Here is a 23,306-nt window from a genome sequence, read left to right on the forward strand (position 1 = left end):
AAATAATGAAGCTGCTCAAGTGCAGGAGGAAGGAAGGAAGGGTTGGGCTCTGCTGTGACGCTCTGCGGCCACAGAAAATGTTAACCGTAGAGATGAAGGCCAGGAAGGTATTCCACCCTACCAAGGCCCTCTTCCTTCTCCCAAGCACATATGCTCTAGTCCGCCCCACATGGGCCTCCTCACCAAGGCCAAGGCCTACCCGCTTCGTAACTCTTCCACCACCAAACTACCTGGCAAGCACTGCTTTCCAGCCTTGGCCTCTGCTGAGGTGGCCAACACCCAAGCTGCTGATCAGCGAGACACAGGGGAAGGCCTATTAGGGGAAAGGAGGGTCTAGGAAAGCTGACGTGGGAGCAGTGTGGCCCTGTAGCATCTCCTCTTTGGCTTCTGTGTTTGACGCAGATCAGTGTCTTCTGAAGAATAGGTCAGTGCAGTAGATATGGAGGGGTAAGGACACGGGATTCTGAGTCAGTATCTGAGACCCTTCTGTACCTCAGGCAACAGCAGGCCTTCCTCATCTCTCCTCTTGAAAGCCCAAAACCCATTCTTCTCTTCAACCAGCACAGTGCCTTCCTTATTCTTTCAGTAAAAAGACAAAAACCTCAAGATGGTATCTTTTGGTCCCGTGACTTTTTTTTTTTTCTGTTATATTTGTCTTATTAAATATGAAATGGGGCACTGCATTTTCTTTAAAATATGCAGGCCGAATGCTGGGTGGAAGCAATATAGGGGGGTAGAAAAAGCGGGATTTGAAGGGGTTAAATTCTGGCCCCACTCTTTACTAAGTGACCCTAAGAAAACCACCTCTACGTGAAATCCAGTGGGTAAAATGAGCACTGAAGTAATACTGTGTCGCTGGGCTCCTATGAATACAGGCCTGTTCTTAAGGGAACCATTCCATTTCATAGACGCTGCCAACTACCGGCTGTTTAAGCATTGATACATAGTTTTGCCTCCTGCATAAAGCGAGAATTCTGCTTACTCTTGGATGGGATGGGCATCGCCCGATATACTGTATTTAATGGCCAGGACCCTGTAAGCGCAGGTACATACTTCATACATGTTGGGTGGCTTTAACTCATGTTTACTTTCGTCATTTCTGTGCACGTAAATACCCGATGAAGAGGGATTCAAAGGACAGGTTCCTCACTAAGAGCTGCTGGAAAACATCTTTGTTCACGCGTCCTTTGCTGTGTATTTCAACACTCAGAGGGCATTGCCAGCGCAACCAAGAGAAAGAGCACAGTGAGGCTCTCTTTGCAAGGGGCCATTCATCTCTTTCGTACCGTGTCTTGGTAGTACCATCGTGTGGGAATAAATTTCCTCTTAGGAACTGTTTCCAGGATCTCAGGAAATAGAAGAAGAAAAAGGGGTTCTCCGTAGAAAGCATACGAATAAAATGCAAGACCAGTTTTAAGGGAATGCTTGGTTTTCACTGTTTTCCTTAGAACTCCCGTTTCTTCACCTTTCCAAATGAGTGAATGTTGGCTGACCTACAAAGAATTTTTTTCCCTCTCCTTAGTAAATGCTCTTGGAGCTTTGGGAGCAGGAATCAATCTCGTCTGTCTTTATATGATAGGTATTCTTTGCCGACAAAATGAGCCAATGAGCCAATTCAAGCCAAATCAAAGTATAAAGGCAGGTTTATTGTGGGCAGCTCTTGGGCAGATTCACAAGTCCCAGGAACAGGGTACAGAGAGAGAGACAGAAAAGGAGGGGGCACAGAGAGAGAAAGTGCATGGAGAGAGAGAGAGAGAGAGAGAGAGAGAGAGAGAGAGAGAGAGAGAGAGGAGAGAACCAATACTGAAGACCTCCAAGCAGAGGAAGCCCAGCCCCTGGGCTGGAAAGTTCAGGTAGGGAGTGAGGGATGCTGGGAGAACCTTTGGTTAGATGGTCACCTATCCCAATGATACACACATTAAGCTACCTGATTTACATTCCAACTTCAAAATTTACCATATTTGCATAATATATGTTATTACATTAAGTCATAAAGGTTTGTTGACTGCATACTGTTCCATATTATAGAGAAGGCTATGGCAGGGGTCTGGGCACAGCTCAGTGAGCAAAGGTACTACTCAAGACCTACAGAAAAAGCCAGGCTTGGCGACACATGTCTGTAATCCCACTGCAAGGGAGCCAGGGATGGGAGGACTCCTGGGGCTTGCTGGCAAGCTAGTCTAGCTGAATTGATGAGCTGGAGGTTCGATGAAAGCACCAACCTCAAAAATAAATAAATAAGTAAATAAATAAATAAATAAAATAAGACGGGAAGCGATTGAGGAAGCCGGCCAGCATCACAGCTGGCCTCTATATGTTTATGTGTGCACACCCCACCCAACACAAACATGTACAAATACCCTCCCCCCATGTTTTAAAAGTGAGCCCCCCAAATCAATTCTTCTTTAGATTCCGTCTCTTTGTGTCTGCATCAGAGGCTGCGTGCCCTCTGCCTGGCTAACAACCGTTCAGTATTTGAGAAACAGCTATGCTCTAAGACAGAGATCTATAAACCTTTCTCAAGCTTTGTCTGCCTGCAGAACTTGGCAGCAGACAGAGAAAAACCCTGGGTGGCTATTTACCAGCAGAAAGTATCATACTGTGAGGACTTATATGTGTTGTTTTCATAGGATAACTTTCTGAGCATGTTTATAAGTCAAATCTGATTAAATGTTATTATTTATTGATTTTTTTTTCTTTTGAAAACATCTGTATTCAAGCCTGTGCTGGCAGAGGTGTTCTGTATTCAGGACCGCAGAGCTGCAGACCTGCGAACTTCCTGCCGGTACACCGGAGGTGCAAATCCCAGGTGTGGGTTCTTTCTTGGCATCCTCAGCTGTGTGTAGTCCTGAGAAGAAAAAGGTTTAGTTCTATAATGCCTAAGATGAGGCTCTTGGCTATCTGGGATATTTGTTTTCTAATTTGCGATGGTTTCTGAAAGTGAAGGATAGTGTTACAATGAGGCAGCTACTGATACCCTGATGGATTTCTGGGCTCAGGACATGCTTGGAACAACCAAGGCTTCCCTGGAGGAGACACATTGTTTGAGCCTGAACCAGAGAAAGAAACACAACAAAACAAAACAAAACCCACCCCTCCTTTCTTGCTCGCCTTCCCCTGGTCCTCTGAGATGTTTGTGTGTGAGTTTGAAATGTGTGCAGTTGTAAGATAGCCCATAGGTGGGGGGAGGCTCCTGGCTTTGGGGAAGCTGCTGTCACAGAGGGGCTGTGGCTGGAGATACAGTAAACAAATTTTACCACACCTATTGTGAATCTGATCCTGAGCTGTGGGTAGATCCAGGGATTGTATATCACACACACTTTTCCCAGCGTCTCAGTTACATTTCCCGTTGCTGTGATGAAAAAACAAAGAAACAAAAACCTACCGCCCGTGACTTCTTAAAGGAGAATGTTTGTTTGTTTGTTTGTTTTTTGTCTTTCAGTTTGAAGGCACAGTCCATTGTGGTAGGGAGTTCAAGGCAGCTGGGCACACTGCATCACAGTAAGGATGTAGAGAGCAACGAATCCATCTGCTCACTTTGCTTTCTCTTTAAATTAAAAAAGTATCTCTGGTTGTTGTTGTTGTTGGTGTTGTTGTTGTTGTTGTTGTTGGTGGTGGTGGTGGTGTGCACGCGTTATGTTTGCACGTTTAGGCACATGTGCCACCATGGCACATATGGAGCTTGGAGAACAGCTTTGTGCAGTCCGTTCTCTCCCTCTGCCTTTCTGTGGGTTCTAGGGATTGAACTCAGGTTGCTGGGCTTATGGAGCAAACCCCTTTACCCATTAAGCCATCTTGCCAGCTCATTTCCCCCTCTCACTCGGCCTGGGACCCACCCCAGGGAAACTGTGCAGACAGCTTTTAGGTTGTGTCTTTTCACTATGATGAACCTGTCAAGGTTACCCTCTGGGCTGTTCTGCTAGATGACTACAGGTCATGTCCAGCTCACGATCATCACTAACTGTCACACCCATCTTCATTGCTAACTTGGTTGTGACAAAGACTGTCTTCTTGCCCAGCTTCGGCAAGGCTCCTTGGAACCTCCTTTTCTGTTAGGCCTCAGCCTTGGTTTGTAGGACTCAGGTCAACACAGTTGTGTTGTATCCATATGATGAACCCCTCCACCACCAAAAGCACTTGCTCGATAAAACCCAAGGTCACAAAATACGTTATCCAACACCTGCAGACAGATCCTCATCTATCAGTCTTTGTGGCAGGGTGGGGGCCAGGGCTGACTAACTGTCCGTGAGCAAACCTGGATGGGTTTTGTATAGATTAGCTGTCTCCTTCCTACTTTTTACAGTTTTTTTTCCTTACCTTGACTCTACTGAGTTCCTGTTCACCCCTCTCTGCTCCCAGCTTCTCCCTTTAACACCATCCCTCAGTCACCTTGGTACAAATGGAAGTAGGGTTTAGTTCTTGCTGGGCTGTTTTCTCTGTTGCCCACTAAGAACCTATCACATCCTTAACTAGCTTCTAGCTTTGCTTCCTGTTGGCAGTTGCTAACCCTGGTGTGACCCAGGAAGATCCTGCAGTCCTTGGCTGATGAGCTTCCCCTTTGGAAGGCACCTGAGGCATGTGTGAGAGGGCATCCCTACAGATGGATGCCAGCTTCCCATCAAACCCTCATACTTTACACTTTTCTCACACATCCCACAAAGCGCAGCGTGCTAATTACGAACCTGACTTGTGCGTGGGGTAGGCAGATGGAAGGCTTTTAACCTGATACACCCTTACACATATCCTCCTATCTTTATCCCTCAACTTGCATACATAAGCATACAGCAAAAGCTGGTGAACGCACAGCTCCATTTTCTTCCCTTCCTTCAACAATTCATATCCGAGTGTGCCAATGTTAATTGTGTGGTCACAGTCACATTTCTACCATGTACACTGAGGTGCTCTGCCCAGTGTTTGCTCTCCTGGTGTTTTGTGTGTCCTCAGAGCTGCTGGGAGCACTGGATGCTCACCGATTGCAGAAGGCGGTGCTCCCGTTGCCATAGGAACCGGAGCTGCTGTGATATAGGCTGTGCCTCCATCCGCAGGTGTACCGATGCCAAAGGGCTACCCTTCCTGTAGAATTCTTAAAGATTGCCTGGGGTCATTAGAGGTCAACTCCGAGCTCTGCTCAAACCTGGCTTCTCCACCTCCTTGCAGATGGAGATGCCAAGCAAGAGTGCCAACGAACTGCACACCTAAGCAATTCTCGGCGTCGGTGTAGGGAATCCAATCTCAGCCTCAGACTCTTCATCATCAACACGAGGACAGTAACAGTATGTTTATTGAAACAGTAAGATCAGGAAGGCAGCCAGGCAGGCAAGGGAAGTGCTTCTAGCAACGCTGGGCACATCAGAGCATTCACAACATCATGTTCCTTTTCTAAGGATAAAATGAAACGTACATCCAGGAACCAATGGGCACTTGCACCACGTGCCCCTATCTGGGTTTCAGTCAAGCACAATTCTTCAAGCACTGAGGTGTGTGGTGGGTCTTTGGTCACATGACCTGCAGTACCGCCTGCAGAGCCCTGCCCCACTGTTGATCTTGGTGAGGGGACTTCCCTCGGCTCTTTTGCTTGTCAACATTCAAATCAGTGTTGTATGGCTAAATCGGCTCTCAAAAATTATCCTTATTTGTAGCTTTTGACGGTTTTTATATGATAAAGAGTTGACTTTACAAGGTGACACCGCTGGAGCTGGTCAGAGACGTTTTTGAGTTGTGAGCTGGAGTACGCCAGCTTAGCACAGCACTGGTCTTTTCCCAGAGGCTGGCTGAGAGCTTCAGAATGAGGAGAATGTGTGGGACAGGACCTTAGGCTGCCTGCCACACAAAATGAGGAAGAAATTAAGGCACTGTGATGTCTGTGCCTGAATCAAGACCAATGCAGAAAGCAATTCACTTTTCTTTTTATTATGTATTAGCCTAACCAATGTGTATAAAATAAGACCATGGCAGATGGCAACTTGTGCCAGGAAAAAAAAAGCTAGCATAAGCCTGTTAGTCCTAACGCCACAGGTTCAAGGCCAGTCTGGAATTTAGAGTAAACAGGGAGAACCTGAGCAAATTAGTGAGACCCTTTCTCAAAAGGGTAAGTGAAAAGAGGCAGGTCTTACAGTTCAGTGGTAGAATGCTTGACTAGCCTAGCATACATGATGCCCTAAGTTCAATCCTAAATACCACAATAGCACACACACACACTCACGAACACACACACACACACACACACACACACACACACACTCAGGCACACACATACACACAAACATCCACAGACAGACATCTAGACACACATACACACACATACACACACACACACACACACACACAGAACAAGGAAATCAGACATAGGCGAGGGCATGGAGCACAGCTATTGCAGCCCCTGGTAGGTAGAATTAGTACAATATAGAAGCCAGCTTGGCCCATGTAGCAAGTTCACAACCAACCTGAGTTACAAAGGAACACCCTGTTTCCCCAAATCATGAGCTGGGCATATAGTTCAGGCATGGTGTGCCTGCCTAGCATAAGCAAAGCCTTGGGTTTGGATATAAGCACTGAAAAAAAAGTAATTATAAATAAAAATTATATTTATTAGGATAGTCTAAAAATCAGGCACAGAGCTATAGCTTCTCTACCTCTCAGCAAAAGCAAAAAGTATTATAAGTAAATAAAATACCTGGGCAGTGGTGGTACACAGCTTTGATCCCAGCTCTTGGGAGGCAGAGGCAGGTGGATCTCTGAGTTCGAGTCCAGCCTGGTCTATAGAGTGAGTTCCAAAACAGCCAGGGCTATACAGAGAAACCCTGTATCAGAAAACTGATGATGATGATGATTAAATAAATAGATAAATAAATAAATAAGGTGCCCACTTTTCCAGCAAGACACAGCCAATTCTGATAAAAAAAATTGTACTCTGGATATACTCTTCAGGCTCTAAAACTAGAGACCTATTTCTATATGAGAGAGGCTTTTTTCTTCATTAAGATAAAAATGAGTCACTTCTGGGCTTGGGAAAGAATAAAAAGAAGCTGCCACTTTGCTCAGAGTTTATAGTTTCTTAGGTAAAATTGATTGGCCAGTTTCCTTGGCTCCTGGCCTGGCATGCTGGGGGCAATAAGTAACTTCACACAGGGTCTGCTGTGACAGAAGGCAGGAAACTAAGAGTGTCCGGGTGCAGGCTGTGACAGCAGCACTCCTCCCAGAGCTGGGCAGAGTCTTCTGATAGTGTAACCCGGATATGTGTGCTGCCGGGCAGTTAGCAAGAGTGCACAGCGTGGGCTCAAAAATGTGTCCCTCTTGGGCTAAGAGGTATGCAAATGCTGGATTTTATTGCTCTGGAGAGAGGGTCACCACCTTTCCACACATGCTGCCTTCTCCTGTGGAAAGCTGTCCCCAGCCGACTTGGATTTCCTCTGGGTTCCCTGGCCACCCTCGCTGCCTCGTTGTCACACCTCACACACTGTTCCTGAGCTGAACATCGTCATGTTGTCTGACACCGTGGGGAACAGTTCTGAGATGAGCAAACAGGCTTGGAATGATAATGCCTCGGCTCTCGAGATGAAAACTCCCCGTTAGACAATGAGGACTTGTGTTGACTAATTAAAAGCTTGCTATTAGAAACCACTGGGATGGAAATGTACTTTTTACATAGGAAGGCTTTCCCTGCTTCCTTCCAGTCTCAGGGTTAAGTGTTAAAACAGGGAAACCCACTCATCAGCCACTTGAGTTTCCAGAGAGGGAGCTAGCTAGCTAGCTGGTGAATACAAGAGTTTTTATTTAAGAAACTGATTTTCTTTTCTTATTTCAAAAGCAGAATTCATTTCAGGAAAACTAACTAATGAATTTGGAAGCACAACCTCTCAGTTTAATCAAAGATAGAAGAAATAACTTTGGAAAACATCTTGATATTTACCTTTGAAACCTTGTATATGTTTTATATGCAGATGAACATGTCCCTAAATAGTGAATGCCATCAAAACTGGGGTCGTGCAGGTTATCAAATACTGTCTCAAAACCTCCCTTTTGATTTAGTGTAATACAAATATCTTTCTAGTTTTTCAATAGCTACAAAATACTTACACAATAGTGACTAAATGCCAGTACTGTCTGTAATGTTTTAAATATATTGTCTCATTTGGTTTTTGAGACAACATCAAACAGAAAGGTTAAGGGTTCTGAACTCATAATACTGTTAAGCCTAGCAGGACGCCCAGGGCAGGCAGTCTGGGTCCAGAGTCAATGCTAGTAACTTCAAAGCTACAGTGTAATAATAATCACTCTACACATCAGCAGAATTTCCATAAGTAGTTTCTTATTTCACAATTTAGATTGCTTTCACATTGTTACAAAGAGCTGAAATGAAATTCATGTTGCTACTGTTTGAATACATTGTAAATTATTCCTACTTCTAGAGGTGGACAGGTCTGATCAACAACCACTCATATTTAGAGAGTTTTGAAAATCAAGTTGCCAAAATTCCCCTCAAGGAATTACCATTTTCATTCCCACAGAAGGTGGTAAGAGTGATCCTTTCAGACAGTACCAGTAGCACCTTTGCATGTGCAGTCTGATAGGTAAAATAAATAAACGGAGGAAAGAAAGATCAATCAATCACTCAACCAACCAAACAATCAGTCTTGGGGCTGTAAAGATGCTCTAAAATTAAGAGCACTGGCTCTTCTTGCAGAGGACCTATGTTCAGTTTGTAGCACTCATGTGGTTCACAACCACCTGTAACTCAAGTTCCAGGGGTCCAACACTCTCTTCCAGCCTCTGTAGGCTCCTGCCACACATACATAGACATTCAGCCTCCCCAACAAACACACATAAAATAAATCTTATAAAAACATTAGAAAATGGAATCTCAGTTTTCAAACTTACACTTAAACATTGCTGGTGCGATATTTAATATTCAAATGGGAAAAGAAATAAGCTTTGTGGGAAGTCTTCCTAATCTTTTCCTTGGCTAAGGGGACGTCTCACTGGTGGTATTTGCAGAGAGAGCATTTGAAAGGAGTCCTGGCACACAGAGAGCTGCCTAAACATTTGTTAAACAAGCTCTCCAACCTGCTCCCCCACTGTTACCACTCTTAAGACTGGCTTTGTGAGCAGGGTGGTGGGGCTGAAGCCCTTTAATCCCAACACTCAGAAGGCAGAGGCAGGCGGATCTCTGAGTGGGAGGCCAGCCTATTATACAGACTGAGTTCCGGGACAGCCAGGCTAACGCCGAGAAACGACGTCTCAATAAACTAGAAAAGGCTGAGCACAGACTTGGAAGAGGCAGTGTCTGTTGGAGAGGAACTGAAGTCATGGTGTTCTTGTTTTAGTGGATCATGGTCAAAGATCTGGTCCACAGAAACTCATTATTTTGTGGATGGATGCATGTTTATGATCAGTTCCAGTGAACATTCAGTAGGCACCCAAGAATAGGTTCTCCTCTTACAGATGGACACATGTGTTATGGGCACATGACACATACTTCAGAAATGTCACTGAACTGACTAGTTGGGTCACTCAGGAAGCTTCAGTTTTTCCCTTCTGATTTCTGAGTTTTAGTAGATATTAAACAAAACCTTCAAGCCTCTTAGAGAGATTCACTCATCTCTTCAGAACTGGGTATGTGGAGCAGTCCTAGTCAGGAGTCAGCTGTCCAGAGTTATTTGAAGGATTCTCAATTTAGGGGATAGCTCAGAACACATTGGCCTCTGGCCATGTCTGTGAGGAACTGTCTGGATTGATGATTAATGAGGGAGGGGTCAGCATGCTGTGGGTGCTACCATCCCAAGGCAGGTGGGCCTGAGTTGTACAAGAATGCTGGCTGAGCATGAGTCCAAAAGCAACCCACCAGAGCATTCCCCCATGTTTTCTGCGTCTGGACACCCTGCCCTGACTTCTCTCAGGATGGATGGTGACCTGGGAGTGTAAGCCAAACAGACCCTTTCCTCCCCAAGCTGGCTCTGGTCAGTATTTTATCACAACAACAGAAAGAAAAGTAGGGCAGAAGTCTTCCTCCCAGAGGATATTGCTGCCTTCGATCTTTCATCGGATCTTTCATTGGGGTCAGCAAAGAGTTAGGGAATGGGCAAAGGGGGAGTTTTCTCAACGAGACAACCTACAGCTTTCAAACGCTTGTGTTTCCTCAAGCTGTCTGCCCCTGGTAAGTTAAAACTAATCCGAAAAGCATCTGGGGACCCCAGACTAGCCACAAAGCTAGAGGGCACATCGATGACAGCAAATACAACCAGCTTCACCTCCCTGGTTCAAAGCGAAAAGTGAACTCTCAGTAGTAAATTTAGTTGGCTATCTCCTGCCTCAAATACGCATCCTGGGCTGGAGAGATGGCTCAGAGGTTAAGAACACTGGCTGTTCTTCCAAAGGTCCTGAGTTCAATACCCAGCAACCACATGGTGACTCAAATACGCATCCTGAACTTGGGGCCACACAGAACATCCTGTAAGTGACTGAAAAGTTAAAACTGACAGAAATGGAATGTGGTTAATTGTTTCTTCCCTGGTTGGCCCATTTGGCATAGATAGAAATCATCTTGAGCAGTCTCAGTTTTCATCTCTACACCAATAAAAGTCTCAGTGGACAGGCTGAAGCACCAGGCTCTTTGCTATCTCCTGGTGTGCCCATTTTGGCCCTATAAGGTCACTCTTCTAGTTGAACTCTATTTAAGTTTCCCATCTTTTCCCTCTGATTTCCAGTCTTTAGTGATGTGTTATAGGAGAGGCATCCCGATCCTTAGGAGGCCTCACCCAAAAACCAAGCTGATGCTCCAATTTCTGGGTACACTTCCCCACACCAAGTTGTTAGCTCTCCTTCTGCTGCTGGGACCCAGAAACATTCCAAACCTAGTCACATAGCAAATGTTGTTTCTGTGAGGCTGAGTCTCTCCCACAAACACACGATTTTACTTATGCCTAATTGGAAATGTGGTTGTGATCCTTGATCTTAACTGTCGACTTGGTGAGAGTCAGGGTCACCATGGATACAAATCTCTGGATATGTCTATGAGAAAGTATCCAGATTAAGCTGAGGTAGGAAGAGCTACTGTAAATAGGAGTGGTGCCGTAATAGGCTAAGATCCACAGTTGACAGAAAGGGGGACAAGGTGAGTGCCACATTCATCTTTCTTTGCTTCCTGACAGTGGATACAGTGTGTCCACTGACCTCCTGTCTCCCTGTTTTTCCTACCATCTGCTCCAGGTGTTCCCTACTATCTGTTCCCTAACATCTGCTCCAGGTGCTCCCTACCATCTGCTCCAGGTGCTCCCTATCATCTGCTCCAGGTGCTCCCTACCATCTGCTCCAGGTGCTCCCTACCATCTGCTCCAGGTGTCCCCTACCATCTGCTCCAGGTGCTCCCTACCATCTGCTCCAGGTGCTCCCTACCATCTGCTCCAGGTGCTCTCTACCATCTGCTCCAGGTGTCCCCTATCATCTGCTCCAGGTGTTCTCTACCATGAGCCTCAAGTGTTCCCTACCATCTGGATTGTGTCTCCTTCCTTCCTTAAAAGCTGTAGTTGTCAGATGTTTTATCACACCCGTGAGAAAAGTGACTATGGTGGAGGCAATTCTTCAGGGGATCAGAAGAGTCTAGACTCCAGAGTGAGGAATGTCACATGTACATACCTTCACCCACTCTTAGAAGTAAGTATTCTACTCTTCAGAGTAGAATCACCATAAGGCCTGTGACACAAAAGAGTCCCTCCTGGCCTAGTCAAGATGCCACTAGTTTGTAAGGGGAGTGTGTAGACACATGTGGTTCATTCCTGCCTTTGACCATGAGTCGAAGACATTTGTTCCTTTCCCATCAATGGCAAAATGCACAAACTTCTTCTCTGACAATCCTAAACTTAAATTTAAGAAGCTCAAATAGGAAGAAAGTCAATCGTTCTTAACACAATTCTCCCTCCTACCACCATTTCACAGACAAATTAAAACACGATCTTATTCTAACAGCTGACAAACTCTGGGTATCTTAGCTACTGTCTACATTAGAGTTGGGTTTTGCCTTACTAGGATTGATAGCTTTGCTAGGATCCAGTATTTACAGGCTGATTTCTTTCTACAATGGCACTAATGGGCCATCAATATTACCCAGGAAAATGGATTTAACGGTGTCTGACTTTTTCTCCCTTCTGTTCAATATCTTTATCAACCCGTTTCCCTGCAAGTGAACTGCAGCTCCATCCTAGTGAAAATAGGAATGGTTTCCATGACATCAGTTTTCTCTCAGTGAGGTAGAATCTAAGGTTTGGCTCCCATGGAAATGCATCTTGCCGCGGGACCTGGCTGATGTTGTAAGTGACTAAATAACCGTGTGATGATTTCCAAAGAAGAGCCTGCAGCAGGGTGCCCAAGCAGGGGCAGGTGAGGTGAGGTGATGGTTGAACCTACTGCTGACAGCACACGGAAATATGCCGGATATGTTGGGTAGGTGGCAGCTCTGCTTCCTCCCTTCTAGGATGCGAATGAGCGCCTGACCCTCCCTAGAACTGCAGTGATGGTTCAATCTAAGATGGAGAGAAGGTTTGCTCTAAGGACATGTTACCCACCGCCTGCCTTTCCTCTTATTTCCTCGAAAAGACGAGGTTTCCAGTGCTTTCCAGAGCTGTTCTGAAGGCGACTAGGAGGCAAGAATTTCTAATTTTCTGCTGCTCAGTTAAGGGTGTCAAAGGTTATGAGTTACTACTGTGTATTTACCTCCATTTCTTCCTGTTAGCAACCCCCATTATTTTATTACATTACTTTAAAAAATGTATCAAAACACCTCATATTTTTAATTGAAGTCTAGAATGGTAATAAGTGTTTAAATGACAAAGAGTTGAATGATGGCACATATACTAAAAGAATGGCTTTAAACGCTTCTGTGAGCAGTTACCTCACCTGTGCTGTCCCTCCCTAGCAGAACACAATGGCTTCCATGAGTGATAAGTTCTGCCCTCTCCACATGGCATCATGCCCTTGTCCTCTTAGCCCATCCCTTGGGGCCATCTCTACTCCTCCACCAGAATTCCATTATCCTTTCAAGGAAATTCACATGAAATTTTTATCTAAACCAAAGACTTCCCTTTTTAAATCTTTCATTCTGCTTGTCAAATGAGACTCTGTAGTTCAAAGAACTTCCAAGAGTTGAACACTGTTGGTGAGAAAAGGAGCCCTTGAAGTCACTTTAATGTCACTACTGGCTAAAAGGCAAGCCTGACTTGGTCTTGTAGGATGAAGTCTTTTTTATTTCCTCTGAGCATCTTCCTCTTTGGGGCAGGGATACCCTTCTGAAACCATTGGCGGCCTGGTCCTACAAGAAATGGTTGCATCTGCTATTGTTCTTCTTCATCTGAATGTTTTCATCGGAGTACATTGGGTTTGTTTGTTTTTCTTTTTTCTTTTTCTTTTTGACAAGTGTCTTCTTGGTTGTTGTGGTCACTTAAATATGAAATGTCCCTCGCATCTTAGGTATTTGAATGCTTGCGTCCTGGTTGCTGGCACTGTTTGGGAAGGATGTGGAGCCTTTAAAGGGCAGAGATTCTTGTGAGAAGAAGTAGGTTCCCGGTGCCCACCTTGAAGTCTGGCCCCACTTCAGTTCTCTGATGAAGCTATGTGACCAGCTGCTTCCTGTTCCTGCAGCTGGCAGCTGCCATGATCTCCTTATTATAAGGCAGAATGAACCCTTCCCCCTTCAAACTGTTTCTTGCTCAGGTGTCTGGGCACAGTGGTGAGAGAAGTAAGTGGCCAATTGAATGGAGTTAAGTATAAGGAATGGAGGGGAAGGGGAAAAGGCAGGATCTAAAAAGTGTAGAATATATTTTATTTTGAGTTGAAAGAGGCCAAAAGGAGGAAAATGGGGATGCAGGAGAAATAGAGAAGAGTGAATGAGGCAGACAAAGAACCAGGCATGGGACCCTGAGGTAGCACTGTGGTGTTTAGTGACCACAGAAGATCAATTCTGAGTTCCAGTCCTGGCCAGTTTGCAGCCCAGAAAAGCTAGGTAGTGTTAATGCAAAACAAACAGACAAAGACAAACCAAACTACCACCAACAAAACCATAGCGTTCACCTTAAAGGGAACAACAGATAGTTTGTTCTGTAGCCATTCTGAGTGACTATGGCCCAGGGACACAGATTTAGGTTGCCCCAAGTTCCATGTCACGTGGAAGTAGTTTCACGAGGTTTTATAGTTCTGCAGAACAGAGAAAGTCATAAATCGAGGCGAGTTTAGAATACATTGGTGAGGACATCAGAGAGGCGATTACAGCGAGCTGTGGGAAGCTCTTCTGTAGGCCCAAGATACAGTCTGATGACATTTTTAGCTTTGGGGCTGGTGAAGCCAGTGGCTCTGCTGAGTTAATACATCCCAGAAGGTCTTTATGAATTAGTGACAGGATGTTAGTTCTGACACAGAGGTGGGCAAGGAAAGGCCGGTGGGAGGGTGCTGAAACTCGCCCAGGTTAAGGCAGACTCTGGACCTGGAGCATTCCAACCTCTCCGAAGTACTGCAGTTGCAATCAGTCTCTACAGACAGTCTTCTCTTATTCATTCTCCCTTGAGGTCTGAGGCTGAAGAGCCAGAGGGAAAGGGAGATGGCTAACACAGGAGTGTCATATGAAACTGGCTGGGGGAAAAACATTAGGCAGGTGCATGTGAGTGCGTGTTTGCACACGCTTGCACGGGAATGTGTTGGTACCATGAAGGAGACCCCAGAGTCTGCAAGACATTTTTATCATCTCACTGAAGTGCTAGAAGTGAGATGGGGTTTAGCCTGTCCTCGGAGGCCCCAGCTGGTGCTTGCGTGTGTCAGCTTTCGCTCACTCTCCTCCACGCCACACCCATTTTTCCTGCTTGCCCACCCACCCACCCTGTGGCCTGCAAGCTCACAAGATCACTGTCAAGAGTTCCTCCTGAGGTGGCATAAAGTAAACCCTTGTCAGTTCATCTATTCCCACCCCTCTTTCTCCCCCTCCGTTCTTTCATCCTGCCATTTAGTAGATCTTTCTTTTACTGGCTTCAGTTCTTTGACAGAACCCTACCCAACACAGAAGGTTAAGACGGTGTGGAATGCTCCAGTAGGTGGCCTCACACCAAAGGGTATGTGGGTAGCACAGATCAGATATGATGGGTCCCTTAAAAAAATATAGAAGTTGGGCATGGTGGTACATGCCGGTAATCCTGGCACATGGGGAGGTAGAGGCAGGTGAGTTTGAGGCCAGCCTGGTCTACAAAGTGAGTCCAGGACAGTCAAGGCTACACAGAGAAACCCTGTCTCAAAAACAAACAAAAAAGAAAAAAAAGAAAAAAAAACCATCATGTATATGTGTATGAAATCCTCAAGAAAATAAAAAAATATGTACTTTTTAAAGGGGCATGGAAGCCATCTAATTCTAGGATAAGCAAATTCACCGTGCATATAAATAATTAGAACACAAAGCTCACTTTACAGCCACTAGGAGACAGTAAAGGAGACAGACAGGATGCTTAGGTCTTACCAGTGAATGTGTAACAGTGCAGCAGCTACAGAAGACTGACTGGTGGTTTACCCCGGGGAGATAGAGTTACGAGATGACTTAGCAATCCATTAAGATTTTACAGTAGCTAAAGCAATCCAAATGTCCTCTAAGTGATGAATGGATCAGTACAGCGGAATGCACTACATCAGGAGAAAGGAGGTGCCCATGTAGACAGCTGCACGGATGTGAGGAAGCGTGCTGAGCAGAGGAAGCAAGATGCAGAAGGTTGCATGCTCCATGGTTCTGAGCAAATCAAATGTCCAGGAAAAAACAAGTACATGAGTGGTCAGTCACAGGGGAGAGCGTTTCCACAGAAACGGCTGTGCGTGAACACCAGGGTTTTCTCCAGGGTGGTTGTAAAGCTCCTCATTTAGATGGCTGTGGTATTTGCCAATGCAGTGACTATTCTAAAACCTACTAAACTAGTGACTTTTTTTTTTTTTTTGTTAAGTGAATCATCTCTGTAAAGTGATTACAAAAATCTGGATGTCTCCCTGGTGAATGTAACAGGCTCAGAAACAAACAAACAAACAAACAAACAAACAAAAGCCTAAACTCAATTGGACAAGTGGGAGGCTCCACTTTCCATATGAACCGGTGAGATCACGAAGCCTTGAAGCTTTTGCTGCAAATAGAGCTCTGCTCGCTTAGAATGAAAACTGCAGTTCCTGGAAACCATTGTGAGTTCACATGAAATAAACACCACCAAACCAACTGTCAGTTGGTTTCACGAAGATGGTAATGAATCTGGCACAACGTCCGTGTGGAAGAAGGAAAACAGATTTAGCTAGCTGAGTGCTTTTCCGATGGGTTACTGCCTTTAAAATGGCAAAGGGAATTTATGTGTGTGTGTGGTACATGCATATGAGTGTGTAAGAGCACTGAGAAATTTATCAAGGACTTTAGTGTATTATTTCATACAACTGCATCTGAATTCAAAAGGAATATCACCTCCATTTAAAATGAGAGCAGGCTGGCAAGATTGCTCAGTGGGTAAAGGGACCTGGTGAGCTGAGTTTGGTCCCCAGGACCCACCTGATAGAGAGATGCAAGTTGCCCTCTGACCACAGTAGACATTCTGTGACGTGACATGCCTGCATCTCTCCCATGTGTACATGTGCACACACACACGCAGAGAGAGAGAGAGAGAGAGAAAAAAAACACCTCTTCAAAAGTGAAAAGACTAGAGCATCGATAGTCTTGGTCTTCTGTTTTGCAATAGAACTTTTCAGTGTTTTACAGAGGACCCGGGAGGCCATCAATAACAATTACTTTCAGGGTTGAGGAAGAAGTGTGTCGGTATAGGCTGCCTGGAGTTGAACCCTGGCTCTCCTATGTAATATGAGTAGCTCTGGGCATGGGAAACCTTGGTGTCTTGGTTCCTTCCAGCTGGGCTAATGGGAATGCCCACGGCATGGAGTCCTAGAGATGAACCAGCCCAGCGTTCGTGCAGGGTTTGCAGTAGCACTGTAGAGCACACTGAGCACCCAGCATGGTGTGGGGAAGTTTGAAGACAGCAACAGTAGATGGTTTACTAGGGTAGACATAGGAAGAGAGAGATTGCCCAAAAGGCGTGGGCCAATACGTGATCCCAGATACCGTTTGATGGCAGGGATGGGCGTGGTGCCATTGCTCAAGTCCTGCCTGTGGGCCATATTCACCCGGAAGGGGCTGGTGGCCTCGAGGCTCTGGGCCTGTACACACTCAGCCTCTTCCTAGAGTCCCCTCCCCTGTCTCTTTTCACTGAGCTGCTGTCCTGGCTTGTCCCAGGTAAGAGGTGCTCACCCCTCCAACAGCACCTTCTTCTGCCTCTGCTGCTGCGGCATGCCTTTGCCCATTCTCTTTCTCAGCAGGGCTCTGGGGATGAAGACGGGTGTGCTGTGCAGCGGCTGACACAGAGGAATGGATACGGCTTGGAAAACCATTCTGTGGATGCTGTGAACACTGCCCCACCAATGGTACTACAGAAAGCTACCCGACTTCCTCTGCTTCCGTGTTCACGACGCACCCAGTGCCAGCAAGGTTGAGAGGTCTGACCTTGAAGGGACAAGAGAAACGGGATGGGGTTTGACTCAAGAGCTATGAGGCCTCATTTAGGAAAGGCATGTGTGTAGCCATCTGTATCTGGTAAGGAAATACCACAAGAGAGGTACATACCAATGCCAAGGGGGAAACTCAGATCAGTTTATATTTTTATCTTTGTTTTAACAAGGGAAAACATACAAATATTGGCAAAACTTTCAACTGGGAGGTATATGGCTTTTAGTATAATTTTCAATATCATTCACAATGAAAGAATAATTTATTTTGGATACATACATGCACACATATATACATACATGACAATACATGACTTGAATGAAAATTGACATACAAGACATATACATACATACACACCACACACACACACACACACACACACGCACACGCACAATGAGAATTCTTGAAAACAAGCTTTGCTTACAAAGGCTGATGGATTAAAATTCCAGTGACTGTGGACAGTTTGGAATGTTGCAGTTCCATGGCCTTAATTATACTTTTTCCTGGGCTGCCTTTAACTCCTCTAAAGAGCCATTCCTTTCCCACTTCTGAGTCAGGCATAACCTCCTGATATAAAGATAAAATCTGTTGGAGGGTATAACTTAGAAAATCCTATCCTACTGCAATCAAAGGGCAAAGAATGCTATCAGATTGCATCTGGGGCCTTATCTGCCTGGCTGTATCTGCCTCTCTAATGTTTCTACCGATGTGTTTTTAAAATGTCTTGACTGTTTTGTTCTAGGTCTATTTCCATGAAAGCTCCGTGAAACTCTTTTCATGCTGGAACATTGAAATTGGGGGTAACCTAAGTCTGTGTTCCTGGGCTGTGGTTACTCATATTTGGCTCCAAAATAAACTGCCTCTTATTCCCACTGAGGTGAGAATTGTGTTTCTGCATTAACTTTATTCCAATTGAAAAATACACTACAAACCTTGTATCTGTATGTTATACACTCCCATCCAAATACCACAGGCATTATTTTCCTCTCTGATTTGACATCTTGCTCCAAAATGCCATTTCCTAAATTTTACTCACCCTTGTTAAAGTTCAGACATTGAAAACTCAGCCGTACCAAATTACGCTCACCAAGTGTTTTACAGAACAGAGGGCTTTGTGGTTAAATGATTTTCTAGCAGCTTAAGGGGAAACCATTGCAGTTTTGAGCAGTCTCTGCCTTTTGAACATTGCACGTCCATGAAGGTCAGACTGTGCTGAGTGCAAAGGCCAGCCCTGGGGAGGCTCACCTCACAGGTCTCACAGACAGGAGCATGTTCGCCCTGACAGTCTAGGAAGAGAGCCACCAGCCCACTGGAATACCTTTGATATGTTAACATCATGTTGGCACACCACTGTTTCAGAAAGCCTTGATGATTTTTGAGTTTAGGCTGAGTGGTTGAGAAATTTGAAAGCAGACGACTCTGCATCCAGAACCTACAGATTAATTCTCATCCCATCTCAGCATATCACTTCCAAGAACATAGCTTGCATAAACAGCACGATAGACGTTTCAAAAATATTTGCTTCTCCAGTCTGAGAAGATCGCTTCAGGGCTCACAGTGACTTCAGCCGAGTGAGGGCTTTTAAGCAGTGGGCTCCTGGCTCAGTGTGGTCCTGCCTCTCTGGTCTCCCCATGTGTTTATTCCAGCGCTACGATAATGCTTGAAGCACCTTGGAAACACCCTTAAAAAGAGCAATCCCCATTGACTGTTCATACTTGATTTTATTAAAATCAAATATGGGGTATGATTGTATAGTATCAATACAGACATTTCAATTATTGTTCATAATAAAAAAGAGAGTATGTTTGGAAGAGATTATGGGTAAAAGTCTTCTTCTGGAGACTGGTATGACATGAGTTAACAGTTAAACAGAATTACAAGGATCTGACTGCAGAAAACCTAGCCAACAGAGTATGGTATTTTCTGAAGATGCTCACACCCAGGTATTAATCCTTTTCCAAGAGGGAGAGGAATATTTCCAACAGGGTGATCCACCTTCAGGAGGGGTATGTGTTCCGGAATTTTGAATCTGTTCCAATCTAAGAGATGTGACAGAAATGACCTTACATGTCTTCTAAGTTTGGTTACAAATCTCTCTCCTGAAAGATACATACAAGGGTGCATTAGAAACTCTGGTCCACACAAGGGATGGAGAAGCTGGATATACCTTGTGGGTGAGGCAACTGAACAGGCCAGCTCAGGTCCACCATGCTGCAAGCCAGCGAAGCCTTATTAATGCTAGGAAGAGCCCTTCCCCTGCAGCCCTTTCTTGGGCGTGGCTTTGTTTACATGGGAGCTCAGCTTGTTTCCATTCTCTTAAGTTCTTTCCTATAATAAAACTCCTTTCTAAAAACTCACCCTCTCTTTTCATAAAATTCATTCTTCAAGTTTTTAAGATGATGGACCTGGAAGCCACTGGTACGGGTGGCTTCGGTGACTGTTGATTCCATGATGTTCACCGAAGACGAGAAAGACTCCACTGGACTTGGGGACCCCTTTTTTTCTCCCCTGATATCAAGGGACCTGTGTTGTTCTGAGCCAGAACTGTGGCCGTGGAGACTAGTTATGCAGCGGAATCAGGCTGGGTTGGATAAGAGAAAACAGGCCTTACCTGGAATGCCTCCACGCACATTGAGGGTGGGAGGATTTTTATACAACGCCCCCTAGAAGACGTGCATTTACATAACTCACTAGAGTGGGCGTAATTAGCAGAGGAACATAATACAAATAGCTTAGTTTTCCTAGCCACCATTGTTAATGAGCTATAAATATGGACTTGCTAAAGAAAAAGATGGAATAGGCAAAGCCGTCCACATTTAAGGTCTCTGATATAATAGTTGCAATGATCCAGCTACTGAATGCCAATGAAACTCCTATATAGTCTGGTGTCCAATTAATTCTCTCAACATTTTTTTTTTCAAAATCCCCAGTATGGTTTAAAAGAGAGAGAGATGTTTACCTATGGTCATTGTAAAGCAAATGAACTGACTCCATAACACTAGAAGCTTTTGATAGTGGCGTGATCCAAGGTCTGTGCCTATGATTAGGAGCTAACTTTTGGAGTTAATAACATGTGTTCAAAAACCTTTTCCATTTCTACTGAGTGCCTGCTAGAATTTCTCTTCTCCTGAGAATTAAATTTGATGATCAACATTTCCAGCCCTTGGAGTTATTTCTGGTTACTGTTGCTATTGGCAACGTGAAATTTATCTTTAATCCCTATAGATTTAATTTTGAGAAGGAAGGAGAAAACAACTGCTATAGCCCGTTTGCTTTTCTGAATGAAGACTGAACATCTTACCCAGGGTCCTCCTTCTTGATTAGCTTCCTTAGGTGTACAGATTTTAGTATGATTGTCCTATAGTATATGTCTAATATCCACTTATAAGTGATAGTATCTTATGAGACAACCGTCACAGATAGTCTATGGTTGGCTACATGCCACTCAATGACACACAGCTGTTTCCTTTAGAGTCTTTGGGGTGGGGGTTAGGTCTCTGAAGAACAGGGAAACTGTGCAGTACACACTGACCTTTGGGGATGCTGCCTTTCAAATGCAGAAAAGTCCATTCAGCACTGCCTAAGAATCTCTCAGACATGCAAGTTCAATGGGAAATTGCCCATACAGGTATTCCTATAGATGAGACATTATTATCAAAAGGTAAAGATTGGCTATAAAATGTAAAAAAGGGTTCAGGAAGTAACTCAGTCAGTCAAGTGCTTGTGCAAGAATGGGGCTCTGAGTCTGATTCCTCAGCATCCAGTTCTTGAGAAATAATTCCCCAGGTTTCCCTTTGAACCCCACATATGCAGACATATGACCCGTAAAAACAAGCCACTCCCCAAACACACACACATACACACATACCCTAAAAAGAAATATTACAAACCAGAGTTTACAAGGAGCCTATTGCCTTAAAAGTCTATTCAAATGTACATCATCACTTTAATGAGCTAACATCACCAGAGAAAACTGAGTGTCCATCTGAAGAGTTAAAAACTGACTGCTTTAAAGTTTGGTAATTGAAGTCCAGGAACTGAGCACAGAATGAACTTATTTTTCTGTGGAAATAATTCTTACACCTTAAGAGAGTGATTTATGATTTGAAGAAGAGAATTGGATCAATCCTTATGTATGCTCATGTGACTTATTACTTTGAAGTTACTATCTCATGGAATTTAGGAGCCCTGAGTTGTGGGAGTCAATATTACTTTATGTTCTGATAAGAACATTGCCAATAAATCATGAAGCAGCATCTTCGCACGTTTACTGTAAAGCATGTCATTTTAAAGATTTATTTTATTACTTTTAATTGTGTATGTGTATGTGTATGTTTGGGTTACGCACTTGAGTGCGGGTGCTTTGAAGTTCAGAAAAGAATGTCAGGTCTCCTGGTTGGAGAGGCAGGCAGTTGTGAGACACCTGATAGGTGCTGGGAAACCAATTCTGGTCCTCTGCAGGAGTCACACCTGCCTTTAACCACTGAACCATCTCTCCAGCCCCTGTCCTACGCATTTTGATTGGTGAGATTATACAATAGGGGAAAACCTGTAGGAGGTAGAATAATGGTGTCCCAAACATGCCCGTATCCAAATCCCTGGAGCCATGAATATGTTAGGTTATAAGTCAAAGAGGAATGAAAGTTGCAGGTAAAATTAAGTCTTATGGAGGAAGAGAGGAGTGGGATTGGAGGGGTATGGAGGGGATAGGAGTCCCACAAGGAGACCAACAAAACGAAAAGATCTGATCCCAGGGGGTCCTGTAGAGACTGATAAACCAATAGAAGACCATGCATAGAGAGGACCTAGACCCCCTGCTCAGATGTGGCCGATTGGCAGCTCAGTCTCCATGTGGATCTCTGAGTGAGGGCATCAGGGGCCGCCTCTATCATGAACTCAGTTGACTGCTCTTTGATCACTCACCCCTGGTGATGCAGCTTTGCCAGTCCTCGGAGGAAGAGGATCCAGGCAGTCCTGATGAGACTTGACAAGCTATGGGCAGATGGCAATGGTGGAGAACTCCCCCTTTCAGTGGACTAGGGGAAGGGGATGAGGGGAAGAGGGAAGGAGGGTGGGACTGGGGGAGCTGAGGCAGAGACAAGGAAACCAAGACAAGGTAACCCTGGAACCCATGCATACAAATTTGAGGCGACGATACTTATATTTCATTTGATACTTAAATTCATGAGCTTTACACAATTATTATTCACTAAGTATTTTAAACAATCATGAAAAGCATTACAATGCACTCGGTAAAGGACGGCTTCCCATAAGGTCTATAAAATAAGATGGGCATGTTTTGACACTAACCTATGACCCAACACTCCACTTACCTCTCAGGGTGTCCAGTTCACTTTATTACAACTGTGGAAGAGCGAACCTTTACCAGAGAACACAATTATGCCCATGGATTAATCATTTTTTATTCAGATTAAAAATAGAATATTCTAGAAGAGTTTTTTTTCAAGCCCACCTCTCCAGGTAGAGCGGAAATTAATTTGTAATCAGGGACTAAGCTATCAGGGAATGAAAAATAGTGATATTTATTTGCTTTTCAAATTAGAAAAAAAAATTAGATTCTTGTCTTAACCTTGGGTCCCAGTACATTAGCCATTGATTCTATTCAAATCTGCTATTCTCAAAGGCACAAAATCCAATGCTGAGTGTCTGAAAACAAAACAAAATAAGGGAATTTAACCTGAAATAATCCCTCTCATACTCTCACCTATAAAGTTTGACATTCGCCACACGAGGTCAAGCA

The 23,306-nt window shown here is 44.5% G+C and overlaps 1 protein-coding gene across 17 annotated transcripts in view; it reads right to left on the minus strand.

Annotated features, from left to right (window-relative positions):
• Trim9 (tripartite motif containing 9) overlaps nucleotides 1-23,306 on the minus strand; it is a 98,402-nt gene that overhangs the window by 48,926 nt on the left and 26,170 nt on the right. The gene's annotated exons all lie outside the window — the stretch shown is intronic.

This window comes from Meriones unguiculatus, chromosome 7, assembly GCF_030254825.1.
Source record: "Meriones unguiculatus strain TT.TT164.6M chromosome 7, Bangor_MerUng_6.1, whole genome shotgun sequence".
Classification (NCBI taxonomy): domain Eukaryota; kingdom Metazoa; phylum Chordata; class Mammalia; order Rodentia; family Muridae; genus Meriones; species Meriones unguiculatus.